The 13,399-nt window shown below is 42.2% G+C and overlaps 1 long non-coding RNA gene across 1 annotated transcript; it reads right to left on the bottom strand.

Annotated features, from left to right (window-relative positions):
- Window positions 1-2,118: 2,118 nt before the first annotated feature.
- On the bottom strand, window positions 2,119-13,374 carry LOC146766381 (uncharacterized). Its single transcript, XR_014957821.1, has 2 exons — window positions 12,365-13,374; window positions 2,119-9,462 (listed from the first exon to the last, which is right to left on the bottom strand). It is a non-coding gene; the product is annotated as an uncharacterized LOC146766381 (long non-coding RNA).
- Window positions 13,375-13,399: the final 25 nt, after the last annotated feature.

Genomic DNA, 13,399 nt, shown 5'->3' with positions numbered 1-13,399 from the left:
TGTTGTTTTTTAGATTGATATTCCCCATAAAGGAATAAAGTTCAAATGTCTGGAGTTTTGGATTGGGGTAACCACTGGGAATTGAGGGTGTGTTTTTCTGTGCAGCTGCACATTTGCTTGGGGCCTGCTGGGTGTTGCCCCATTAAAAGTAATGAAATTGGATGCCCACATTGTCATGAGCAACATTTAAGCACAAGCACTTGAAATGTCATTCTGCAGGCTTTGCTCTCCTCACTTTCAGTGAATCTGAAGCAGTGTTTGAGGCTATTGTGGAAACGGAGCCTACAGCATGCCTGAGTTCTTTATTTATTGAAGATGGCCTCACCTAAAGCAAAAAAAAAAATCTGAAAACAAGACAACAAATCCCTTTGTTTTGCAGTGGCCCATAAAAGCTAGCCCTGTTGCAATCCCTCCTTCTGGAGAGTTAACTGGAGCCATTCCTAGATTGGATTTGCTTTTCTCCCTCCTTACAGCTTTGAAGCTGCTGGTAACTCCCTCTGTTCTCCAAATCAGTAAAGAGGGCAGCACAACACCATCCTCTTGCATGGAGGAGAATGTCGTGTTCTGTAACTGCACTGCTTTCAAATGTGCATGTTCAATTCCAAGAGAATATTTCAGGTATCCTCTGAGTATCTGTGTCTAAATGGAAATGGATGCAATTCTGCATTTCAGGGGGAAAAAAATGATTACACCTTTAGTTTTTGAAAAAAATGAAATTACTTTAGTCCTTGCAGTATCAAAATCCACTGTTTCTGTTTGACGCATCGATAGTGACCTCTGGGGTTGCTGTTCTGCTTCTCAAGGGGATTTTGTCTCTGCTCTTTTGGCTGGACTCCAGGTTTGGATGACAATTTCAAGGTTAGAGTTTGTTTATTTTTTTTTTATCCAGAGACAGGGGAGATCAATCCTAATCTATAGAGGGACTGAATCTCAAATGCCACAGTGCCAGAGGCTTGACCCTCAGAAGTGCTGAGCACTCGGAGCTCGCAGGCTGTCCTGTGGCACCCCAGGGGTCACTCCTGCCCCTGCCACCCTCTGCTGTGCCCTGGGAACTGAATTAGCCTCTCGCTTTCAGAGCAGAGGATTTTCTTCCAATGGACTCTGTTGAATCCTGTCTTTCCAAGTAAAGTGGATAGTGGCATTCACGAGTTTCTCTTCATTCTCAAAGGTAATAAGTGAGATTTACAGAGTTTTTTTTCCCTTTTATTCTTAGACTGTTTTCCACTAGTCTTGCATGCTGTGATCCTTTGTTTTCTATGTTAGCTCTGAAATATAAGAAAACCAGGCTACTGGTTCAGGCAGCAGCTCCTTTTTTAGGAACTAACCTTTGGTCTTTGGTGGACTTGAAGCAGTGCTGAAGAACAGGAGGTACTGCTGTTCTGGGTGTTGTCAGCACCAGTAAAGAGAAACACAGACAAACTTATTCATTTCTTTCTACTTTGGATTAATCCTGAAAACATTTTCCTGTGGTCACCCAAGTGGAGGTCTCCCTCCACCTCCCTGGTGCTCGGTGACCTTTAGCAGTCCCAAAAGGAGGCTCAGTGCTGCTGACAGTTGGGGGATGTCAGCAGAACCTGAGTGAAAATATCCCAGCACAGCACTTCTCCAGGATGACTGAAATCCTATTTTTGGAGACGATAACATCATAACCTTTTAATTTTCCTTTCTATTTTTTTCTGGGTGGCAGATTGACAAGCCTAGAGGATGAGGCTGTCTATTCATAGAGCAGGTTTGGTGTGGGCAGCAGCCCCGATTGTTGCCCACACTGCCCTCCTGGTGTCAGCCCTGACCTCGGGAGTGCCCAGAGCCCTTCTCCTGCCGAGCCTGCCCAGGTGATGCTCAGTGACTGATGCTCAGTGCCAGAGCAGAAGTGGCTCTGCAGAGCCCACAGCTCCTCCCAGACATTGCACTGATCGCCCACCAGCCGAGCTGCTCCAGGCTTGCACTTCCAAACACCCATCTGAATTCCTGCCCCAATCACTCTTTTTCATTCTGTCTCCAGTCTTTCACTGCTGCACTTCAGATGGCATAATTAAAATCTAGGAGCAGAATGTGGGTCTTCTCTCATGCAAAATTATTTTAAGAATTACTAGTATAGTCAAAGAAATAAGAAAATAACATTTTGCAAGTTGTTTATTTAATGTTTCCTTAATACATACAGCAGGTTATAACACAGGTTAAGAAAAAGAGGTGCCATAAGTTAACCTTTGCAGTTTATTTTTCTCTTTGATCAGTAGCTCCCCTTCTGTAATCCTTATTTTCAGTGCTGATGTTAGCACCATCTCCATTTGTTGTATGTGAAAGAGAACACTTCCTGATGATGAAGATATTAGTCAGATAATTACCAGAATTGCTGCTTCTGGGTGTTTTACTATAGAAGAACTATTGGGGGAGTGGTGGGGGGTGCTTGCAGCAAGAGACTGTGCACAAGGAGAGTGAATCTGCTGTCCCTGCTCTTGCTGCTGGGGATTCTCATCCACTGAGAATGAGCAGCAATAAAGAATATCCAGAACCAAGATAGGATAATATCTAATCATTTCCTGAATGGACAAAGAAAGTTTTGGGGAAAATTAGGGCAAATTTAGAAGGGTATTACTATCTCAGCTTTAATGATATGATACTTTATATTAATTTAAAATTCCTCAACTTCAAAATATTCTTGTGGCTTCCACTCTCAGCCCACACAAAGCTGCTAAGACAAGGTACCTTTCCAGGCTAGAAAGAGCCATCAGTCAGCAGCACACAATAGATATCAAAGACATCCCACTTCTGAAGGTATCATTAATACCAGTGCAGAACAAAGTGCACTGCAGCTTTTCATACCTCATCTGAAAGAAAACCACAGTCAATCCCACCTTGCCTAGCTGAGAAGGAGGAAGGGATGAATGCTCTCTAAGGTTTCTCAAGGATGAGCACAAATTATCTCTGTTCAGGCAGTGTTGCTTGGCTTTCTATTTGCTTATGGATCACTCCAGTTATTCCTTTAGGAAATAAAGCATTATACTGTCAGTCTTCAAAAATATGTATTGTTAACATTAGTTTCACTTTACATTAAACATTTAAATTATATATGAGACAGCTCAGGGTAAGGGTGGGCAGTGAACTGTGGTGTGGAGACTGGAAGTCTGTGTGAAGGCACTTTCAGAGAGTTTGTGTGAAGGCCCTACACCTGGCCAAGCGTGTCTGGGCTCAACCACAAAGGAAATGATAAAAATGAATTAGTCCCAGTGGCAGCAGAAGGAAGGTTTGCAAACCTTTCACTGAATCTTCTGTGCACATGGGTGTGGTTTGGGAGGACAGAGCCTGGGGATGGTGCTGGGAGCCACCTGTAACCCTGAAGTGAAAAGGAAAGGCAGAACTGCCATGGGGAAGCTCCCTCAGCTGGGTGACCCCAGCCCTCCTGCCTCTGCTGGCAGCATCTTCTCATTTTCCCTGCCAGCCCAAACACACAGAGATAAGGCAGAGGCCCTTCAGAATGTGCTGAGGTAGATCCCTGAAGCACACCCAGGTGAGATCTTGGTGGGGGCACAGCTGGAAGTGGTTGCCATGGAATTTTCCACATTCCCTTCCCCTTGCTGGGCTGTACCTGTGCCAGGCAGACTCCTTTACTCCACATTTCAGCGCTGAGCCATTTGGACACACAGTATGTATTTTATTCCTCATTTGTTCTGCAGATTAAGCTTTTTATTTGTGAGCATAGTGTCACTTTTCACTATTCTGTACCCTGCCAGGCAGAAACAGGTGCCTTATTTGTGGAAACTTTAAAGCATAGTAATACATAACATAAGCTCTCATGTTATTCCTACAGCCTCTTGAACCTTAGTTAAGTGAAGTGATAGGATATGACACTGCTTTTTGTTTGGTTGGTTGGTTGTTTTTTTTTTGGTAACTTTTCCAAGTAAATTTCCTGGAAATAAGGTATGACATTATTAGGCAGGTACTGAAGTGAAAGCTCAGTACTTGTTTGCTTTGTAGCATTGTTTTACTTGTGCAGTGAAAAGAAGAAATACTGTGGCAATGTGAGTGGCAGCTACACATAATGGAACGTGTGTTTATCCCTGTTTATGTTTGCAGCATCAGGAGTGTTAATTAGAAGATTCTATCTCCTGTGCAGTCCTAGCTGCCATATGTAAATAAATATTAACTAGTTTGAGGTGAGTTATCCCATGTGTAAACAAGCAAACCAGACTTAGTTCAAACTTTTTGATAATTCACAAGATTATTCTTTCACTAAGACTTGATTTGTATGATTCTTTAATATTCTGCACAGTATTTGGACTGCATAATGGCAGTACTTCTGCCAGCAACCCTATGCATCTGTCTATCAAAAAATAACATTTCTGTAATTACAGGATGGGTGATGATGGGTACAGGGGAGGGAAGTGCTGAGGGACAGCAGGAAGACAAACATAGCTACAAAATGCACAGTCTACAGAAGTCAGAAGAATATTACAAAAATAAACAAAAACTTGTGGGAATTAGATCAGAGTAAGTATTACTGTGGTAAACAGAAAGAATAGTTTAACTGCAAAAAACACAGTAACTAAACAGAATTTTGTGTGCTTGCAAATGAAGAGAATTTCCACTAAAGCATCATTAGACTGTAGCCTCTGATAAATCTGAAACGCTGATGAGTTAAATTTGGTTTGTCACTGTTTGCCATTTGATTTTAATCAGTGTTTCTGTGAGTGCATGCAAAACCTGCCTTTTCAGGGGAAAGCTGAGACAGGCAGACTCCCTGGATGTGGGGTTTGTGTGCACAGCCAAGGCAGAAATGGGGACTGGAACATACTGAAGAAACAAAAATTGCTTTGAAGTGCCATATCTGGAGGGGAATATTAAAAGTTTTGGAGATGTGCTAGGAAAAGAAACTTCTTTCTGGTAGGAGTGTAATGCTGTGGGCTGAATTTGGGTTGATTCAGAAGCTTTTTGCTTTAACTCTTCTGCTGTTTGTAGAATAATTAGAACATTCTAGAGACATGAGGTGAACTGAATTAATGTTGAGAAAAGAATCTGTGACATCTCCAGAGGGATGATGGGGTGATTGTGCCCCTTGTACCCCCCAGTCTTTGCAATCCAATTGACCCTTTCTGTTGGCTGCAAGGTGTGAATTTCCTGAGGATTCCCTGGAAGTTCCCAAGTGCTCCTGTTCTGTCAGGGATAAGTTAGATGCTCAATGGAAGAAACATGGATAGAGACAAGGTTTATTTGTGCTGGATTAACTCAAGTTCATCAGCATAGAGAGAGCCAAGCTAGACCTGAAAAAGATTCTAATTGACGAAAAATGCTTAGCAAAGGCACAGCCCCTTACCAGCCCATTCAAGCAGGGAGCTGAGGCTTGTGGAAGATTGTTCTCTCCTGAGGGCTGACCTTGAGCTGAAGAGGTAACATGGCTCCTTTCTCATTTTCTCTGTATTTGCATGGCTATAAAAAAAAAAAGTCCTTCCTTTTTTTTTTCCTGCATCTTAAAGGCATTTTACTAATGTCATAAATAGAAAAGAAATATGTTAAATAAAAACATTTATTGGAGGACGTAATTTTAAATATTTAATGATATAATTAAGTCTTATTAATGTAATGGTCTTTATTCTTCAGTTTAAAAATTCACAAGGTTAATTTCCCTTTCATCTTTATTATACAATGTTTGCCAAAATTATTTGTTATATATTCTTATAAATATTTGATGTATATTCGAGATTTTAATTTAAATAAAAATATAGGTCATGTTTTACCATAGTGTTACTCCAGTGTTAAGCTGGAATTACTGAAATTAGCACAGAAGTGAGTCAGGCCTTGCTATTCCTCCCGTTATTCCCAAGTTGGCTTCTTTGACTTGAGTGATCCATGGAAAACACACCTTTTACCACTCTCTCTGCACTTTTAAAGGCTTGCAAAGAAGCTTAGAGTCACCAAGCTGTGGATCAGTCACATCATTCCCATGTTGTCTTCTCTGGGGGGCATTATTTGCATTATCTCTGTCTCAGGCACTTATTCACTTGATTTTACTGCATTTGACAATAAAAAGCACCTGTCAGCATTGGTAAATGAATTTAGAATATATTTCAGTAGGTATTTACTTTATTAATTAAATTACGGGCAATAAAACCAGTTGTTTTGAGTAACATGATTCTCCCTCTATATGCTCTGCCTATTTAGGTCCTCATGAAGAAGGAAGGTCCTTCAGCATTGAGTCCTGTGCATTTAAATGATTGATATTCTCCTTCATTAGCAGTATTTCTTCCATATGCACAAGAAATATTTTAGGGGAAATGGATGCTTTATTTTACCACAGCATTACGATTTTTTTTAAGATCAGTCTGCCAAACTACAATGTCAGCAGCTGCTGAAAAAAATCACTTTATGGGCAATATGTTGACTTACCTTCTTAATTAAATAAAAAAAAAAAAAAAAGCAGAACTCTCTGGAGAAAAATACTTTGAAATAAGCATATTCTCCTAATCTGTCACTGCATTCAGAATGGAAAAACAAACACCATTTGAGCTAGCAGCCAAATTTCAGCTTGTGCTGCTGTTGGATTTGCATGATGAGGTGTGCAAAAGTACCTTTCAGGCAGTTTCTTGAGGTGGCCCGTGCTGAAACCTGGGCTTGTGCTGTTTTTGTGTTTGGGCTTGGGCTACTTTCCCTTCTGTTGGTAAGCACAGCTCCCTTTGGATCTCCTGCCTGCTGTAATTGTCACCTCTCACAGAGAGCTGCTGTTCTCCTCCAGACAAGGAGGGCTCTTCATGGAGAGCTGGGCTGAACTGAAGGGATTTATTGTCTTCAGGACAGAGGTGGCAGAATGCTGTCCCTTTTTAAGGCATCCATTGTACAGCAAGGAGCTGCCCTTGCCACTGACTGGCTCTGCCCTTTCCTCTACTCTCCTGGTACTAGAGCAGGTGGGTGCATTTGCTGCTGCTGTCAGAGCAGTCCACTCCTATCCCTGCACTGATGAGGGCTGGGCACAGCTGGGGAAGCTGACTCAAATCTGATGGAAATGAAGGCAGTTTATTTGCCCAGATCCCTGCCAAGGCCTGTCTAACCCTGATGTACTTTAGCTTTCAATTTTGAGAGCACCTATTCTGGCATTGTTTCTGGAATAACTCTTGCTGTTGTGCTGCTGGCAGCTCGGTGCCTGGGTGCAGCGTGGCTGTTAAAACTGAGCATTATGTGTTAGAAAACCATGTATTGGCAAAGTGTGCTGCTTTGTTCTGTCCTGCCTGCCTCCTTGGATGCTAAACTGCACCAGAACTGTGTGTTCTCTGCAGAATGCGTGAGGAACAGTCAAGGAACAAAAATTAACCTTCAGCAGAGCCAAGCTGGCAAACGGGAAGCAATCCTGTGGGCTTCTCTCAGCACCTCACTTGGAAACCACAACTCTGCCACCACAGCCCTGCTCAAAAGTAGTGATGATGACTCTTTCCACTTATAGGAAGTCCTACTGATTTTACAACTCATAAAAGATTCAATTCTCTCACCCTGCATAGCATATCCCTATTATAGGCAACCATTTCATCTCTCCTGGGATCCACCCATCCCTCTTACCTCAGCTTTCAGAAGTCCATTAAAAATCTGTTTTGTTTAGAGTATGCTTAGGCTTGCTTTTATCTTGGAATTTTATGGTAAATCCTGCCTGAAACTGAATACTTGAGGTCGGAGCACAGTGCAATGAGGAATGGGGGAAAAAAAACTCTTCAATGGTTTCCCCCAAAATGAACTCATTTGTGCAGTGGAGAAAGTTATGTGGGGAACTCAAGTGTTAAGTCTGCTTTTTAAATGCAGAGGAGCCCTTAGAAATAAGCTTAAATAAGTTAAACTTATCTAAAGTTTTTATTAAAACTTATTTATAAGTTAAATTCCCTCTTGCTTCCTCATAATTTTTCATTCTTTCCTCTTGGAGCTGCAGCTGGTAATTTTACCTCCCCACACTTTTACCTCCCCTCGTCTCACTTCTCCTCTCACTGTTCTTTGGAGTCAGGCTGCTGCTGCACAGAAGCTGCTCTCGCTGACAGACACAGCTGGATTTGTCCAGCCAGCTGATGGCAGAATTTTGAGGGAGAACATCAATACCACAGGACAGATGAGAACACACAGAACTTGTTATCTGTGTCCCCCACTCATTATTTTATTTGTATTCATATAGACTTGCCTGTTTTCTAAACTGCAGACAAAGAGTACTTTTAAAATACCCTAGATTCATAATTAGGGGGTTTGTTGTTAATCTTGTTCTAGGGTCATGTTTTGTTGATGAATTTCCTTTTGCAGAGAGAAAGCTGTGGTTTTCATTCTGATAACACTAAAACCGTTTGTACTTTCACATTTGCAAAATGCCCAAAAGAATTATTGGCCTTTATTTAACTTATACCTCTGAGAATAAAAATCTGACAGCAACAGGAGTGATTGGATTTTGCATGGAGGAGATAATTCATTTATAGCCACACAATTAATGCAGTGAACATTGAATTTCTCTTTCCTCTCGAAGAAAAGCAGTGTTACATATTACTTTGGGATTTAAGAGAGTAGCTGTTAGGAAAAAAAGGAGAAAAAACTTATTTTAACCTGCTTAATTACTGCACACTAGAGGGCACTTGAGGTAGAGCAAACAATATTTGCACAGCTCCTGCGACTGAGCCAGCTCCTGATGCTCACAAGGCAGAGTGAAAACCCACAGCAAAAGATTAACTTCCCAAATTGCATCCTGTACAACTTGCACTAATGTACAAAAAAAAAAAAAAAATAACGGTGGGATGCCTTGCTGGATATAATTTCCTTTTGTCTTTCTCCTAGTGTTTGATGTACTAAAGGAATAATTGTTTTTCTAACAGCCAACCTGACAGCAACTAGTCAAAATTGCAAACAGTGCCCGAGGAATAATAAAACCTGATAATGCATTGTTATTTTTATGCACTCCCTAATATCACTGGTGCAAAGGTACACAAATTAGTAATTGGGGGAGTTATATTTTATAATCTCTGGAGAGTGGAATCGGCTCAGGGCCAGTTGTGTTTTATAGTGCTAAATGAAGTGTTTGGGGATGGCAAAGGATGTGCTAAGGGCCCACGAGCCCAGGGCGGCTGCTGGGTTAAACCTCTGTCTCTGTCTGACAGAACAGACTTTTCCTTAGGCTGGAGGAGGAATTTGAATGGCTACTGGAATATGTTTGTCCAGTCAAAGCAAAAGTAACTCCAAAATCAATGCATCTGTTTCTCTTCACATCTCAAGTAACAAGGGGCTGGAGTTGGATTAGATGCTGTTCTCAGAAGGCCCAGACCCAAAAGCAAGAATTTTTGTGTGGTTGAGAATCACTTCTGTCACTTATGGCTGCTGCTGCTCTTTCTTCGGTGGGGCTTTCCAAGCTTTCTGTTCCAGTTTTGGATATTGAATTTTAACCATGTGTGATCTCTGAAGGAACCTGGCATTCCTTTGCAATCCCTCACTTCAGTCTCTCAGGGTTTCTAGCCTTGCCTGTTAAAATGTAAACATAAATTTCTTTCAGAGGGAAAAAATTGAAACCATGCCTACCCCAACCCTGTACCTTTATCTCAGAGGCTGCTTGTATAATTTTTTCTTGTTTTAATCTATACGATCACTTGTAAGCATTTATATTTTTTTTTTTTTTTTTTTTGAAGTTACAGATGTCTTCAGTGACTTCCCAAACATAGGAGATCATTATTTTTCCTGATAACCAACTTGTGATAACTGTATGCAAGCAGGTTTTAAAGGTTGCAAGACAGTGATAAGAACCTATGTTTTAAAGGTAATTATGTCTGTGTGCTGGCACAGGGAGCTGATAAAAGTATATATTTTATTAAAAAATGTTCTGTACTTAAGATAAACCTTCTTGTTTCTTCTTATTTCATGGAATGTCAATTCTAGCATACAAAGCAAATTAAATTAAGGAATAATCCCTCATGTAATTTGAGCAAAATGTGCCAGTGATGCAGAATGAGTATTGTCTAAGAAAACAGCATTTAATGTGTTTAAAGCTTTAATGCAACAATGGCAGGTGATGCCACTAGTCCATAAACTTGCTTTAGTAACTTTCAAATGAGTTATTAATTTCTTATTACTTTGAAGTGGCATTTTAGTGGCAATCCCTGTAAGCAAAAGTAGCTTGCAGTAAAGTCATTTATCTTGATCAAGCAATTCACTCTGGACTCATTAATTGCATTTAATTTTGGATCAGGCCCCATTTCATGTATTAAAAACTGAAATCAGCTACTGATGCTGTGAGGGAAATATCTCACTGGTAGGTGATCTGATGGGAATAAAATGTGAATAGGAGGAATTAGCACAGTAGTTTCTTTCCTCCACCCTCAAGTGACTTTGGCATTTTTTTAAAATGAGATAACCCCAAACACTGACTCCAGCAGTAACCCTGGCAAGGCTGTGCTGTGACTGAGATGCTCCTGAAGAGCTCATTTCAAGCCACTCCTACTGAATATTTTTATGCAGTAAGGTCTAAACACTCTGTCTTCAGGAAACAGTTGATTGCACTGCTGAGGAACAAAGAATTGAATTATAATCAAGAACTGTTTTCACAAAAATGTGAAAGTGAGAAAAGATGGTGGAATTCCATTATGCCACATATTTTAGGTGACAGATCCTTCCTGGCTATGTATGGGAAATCACATCGGGGTTTTAATCTGTCTTACTCATAAAAGCAAAGAAATATATAAGTAAATCTTCTGGTTCTCTTCCAAGCTGAGGTTAATTTTTCCCCAATTCTCCTGTCACAACCAGTCAAAAAACCCAAGCAAAAACAACCCCAAAAAACTAAAACCCACCTAAAAGAAAAAACAATCACACAACCCCCCACAAAAGCCCAGCCAAAAAAAAAGTTAGCAAAAGATAACACAAATCCAAGATGAAAAATAACCCCAAAATAACAAAACAAATAACCAATCCATACCACAAGCCAATACATTTTTTAAATACTCTGCTTTGTTGTTTTTTTCCCCTGATCCCAAAATTTAATATGATAAAGTGCATTCCAGTTTGATCCAGGGTAGGATTCAATCATATGCATTTTGCAGATTTCTTTCTTCAGTACAGTCATTAAACTAAATATCTTTATCCCATTGCAACTGGAGTCAGAGCTGCTTTTTGCTTAAAAAATGAAATGGCCATTTAGAAGATAGAGGAATAATCTTCCTTATGATATTTATTTAAGAGGAAACAGTTTTTAGCCAGCATATTCATCAGTGTAATTCAGTAGTGTGTGTATATATATATCTCACTCTGATAAATATCATTAAATCATTTCATCCTGGTAGGATGCAGAAAGTTGCAAATGTTCCTTTGCTATTCCAAGCTTATTTTTACATTAATTTTAATCTATACAGTTCTTCCTGTCAAGATTTACTCCATCATCTGAAAGGCTTTCCAGCAGGGGAATCCATGGCTGGCATAATCCATTTTAACAAGACACTTACCATCCTCTCCCACAGCCTGAAGATGAAAGAGCACAGCTTTTGCCCTGATAATTTCCAATTGCAAGAAAGGTCACGTAGAACAAATGGCACAAGTCAAAGGTTGAAATCAAAACAAAAAACTCAACTTTTAAGCTGCACTTGGAGGTGCAGCCTCTACCATTAGCTTTCTTCCCACACACAACTGTGCTGCCTATTTAAAGCAAGGACATGAGGGTTCTCTTTTCAGGAACAACTTTTATTCTTGGTTGCTTCCTTTAGGTGTTTTTAATGGAAATTAAAACAAGGTGTGTAACAACTCTTACCGAACCTAAAATAAGTCTGAAAACTGGCTTTTCCCTGTTCCCAAGAGTAAAATTCTCAGGAGTAAAGCCAGGTTGAGCATCCTCACACTTTCCTTGTGACAAGATCCGTATTTTCGCTGCTGTTCAGTTGGTAGAAGGATGGGGGAGAAAAATACTCTTTGCCTCAGCAGAACCCCAGGTAAAAGGAAACCACATTTCTGATCTTATCTATTGCACTACCAAGTGTTTTGTGTTTCCCTCAAGGCTCTCTGCCTGCTTCAAGTATTGTGTATTTTCATATCCATCCTCCTCCAAGCAATCCTCCCAGGCTCACAGCTCAGAAAGTAAGCGCTTGGGCTGAGGGAAACAAAGTGATAGCTAGATGTTTCTTCATTGACCTTGAAAAATGGCACATTCTGGGTGCATTTTACTACATTCCCATGAGTCTGAGACTTTTCAGAAGGAGGATTTGAGCAAGCAGAAATGCACCTGTGATCTGCACTAGCTTGCATTTAGTCAAGATAAAGTCAAGCAGGCAAGAGCTACACATGGAGGGTCTCATGCACTGTCTTACACATGTGCATGCACTCATAGGATCAGCATGGAAAATAAGATTAATAATAATGAAACTAAATTATATGGTATTCTTACTGTATAGCAGAATATTAGGGGCCACTTTCTGTAATCCTAGGTAGATCTTCAACAGAGCAGTCATCTTATCTTTTGCTTCAGGTGGAAAGGTTTGCAGGTGCTCTGAAGGAGGTTCAGATGACCAGCCCTTTAAAACTAAAGTTGAGCAAGGAACCTGCTTCATTAATTTAGAACCACACAACACGTTCATTTCAACCACACCATCGTACTTGTCACAGAGAGTTGGAGAAGGATGGCACCGAGTGCAATTAAACTTCCCCAACAGCACCAGCTCAGTGTGGAACCAGCCCTCCATTTGAAGAGTCCCTGCCTGCACCTGACCATGTCTACACCTTGTGCTCTCCCCCCTTCCCTTGCGGCAAACATCAGGTGGGAGGATTCAGAGCTAGGATGTATTATTACAACCGATGCATTTAATCTGCTCACAGACAATCCGTGCAACATGGCCAGGAGAAAAGCCCGGTGGGTGAGGCAGGCGGGCAGGGATGGCAGTGGCGTGTCCCTCGCGGGCTGCTGGCCCTGCTGTTTGTCGGCCTCGGTCGGGACGAGCCCCTCCGGCTCCGTGAAGCCCGAGGCAGGCGGCGATGCCCAGCGCTGCGCTCCCGGAGCCGCACGCAGCGCTCCGCAGCCGGGGCTGTGCGGGATGCCGGCGCTGCGGCTCACACGGAGGATGCGGGGACGGGCCGGGGGTCAAGGACTCGCTGCGCGCTGCTGCCTCCCTGCAGCTCCCGCTGCGCCCGAGGCCACCGAGGCTGCGGAGAGCCCCGAACCGCCCGCAGCTGCCCGGGAAAAGCGTGCTGGGAAAAGCGTTTGTAAAGGATGCTCTCCCTGTGCCCAGGGCGCCCGCCCGCAGCGCTGCCGCACGGAGCCGAGCGGCTGCCCGCGGCCCGTCGGGGGCTGCCGCATCCAGCCCGCATCCCTCTCCCAAAGGACGGGCAGGGAGGCGGAGGGGGGCTCCTCCTCGCCGACGCTCCGGGCACTTCCCAGCCCCGGCGGCCGCGTCCCGGCTCCGCCCGGTGCCCGGCCCCGCTCCCT

Source organism: Lonchura striata, chromosome 11, assembly GCF_050655825.1.
Source record: "Lonchura striata isolate lonStrDom1 chromosome 11, ASM5065582v1, whole genome shotgun sequence".
Lineage (NCBI taxonomy): Eukaryota > Metazoa > Chordata > Aves > Passeriformes > Estrildidae > Lonchura > Lonchura striata.
Note: the sequence above shows the minus strand (reverse complement) of the source record. Positions and strands in the feature narration are given on the sequence as shown.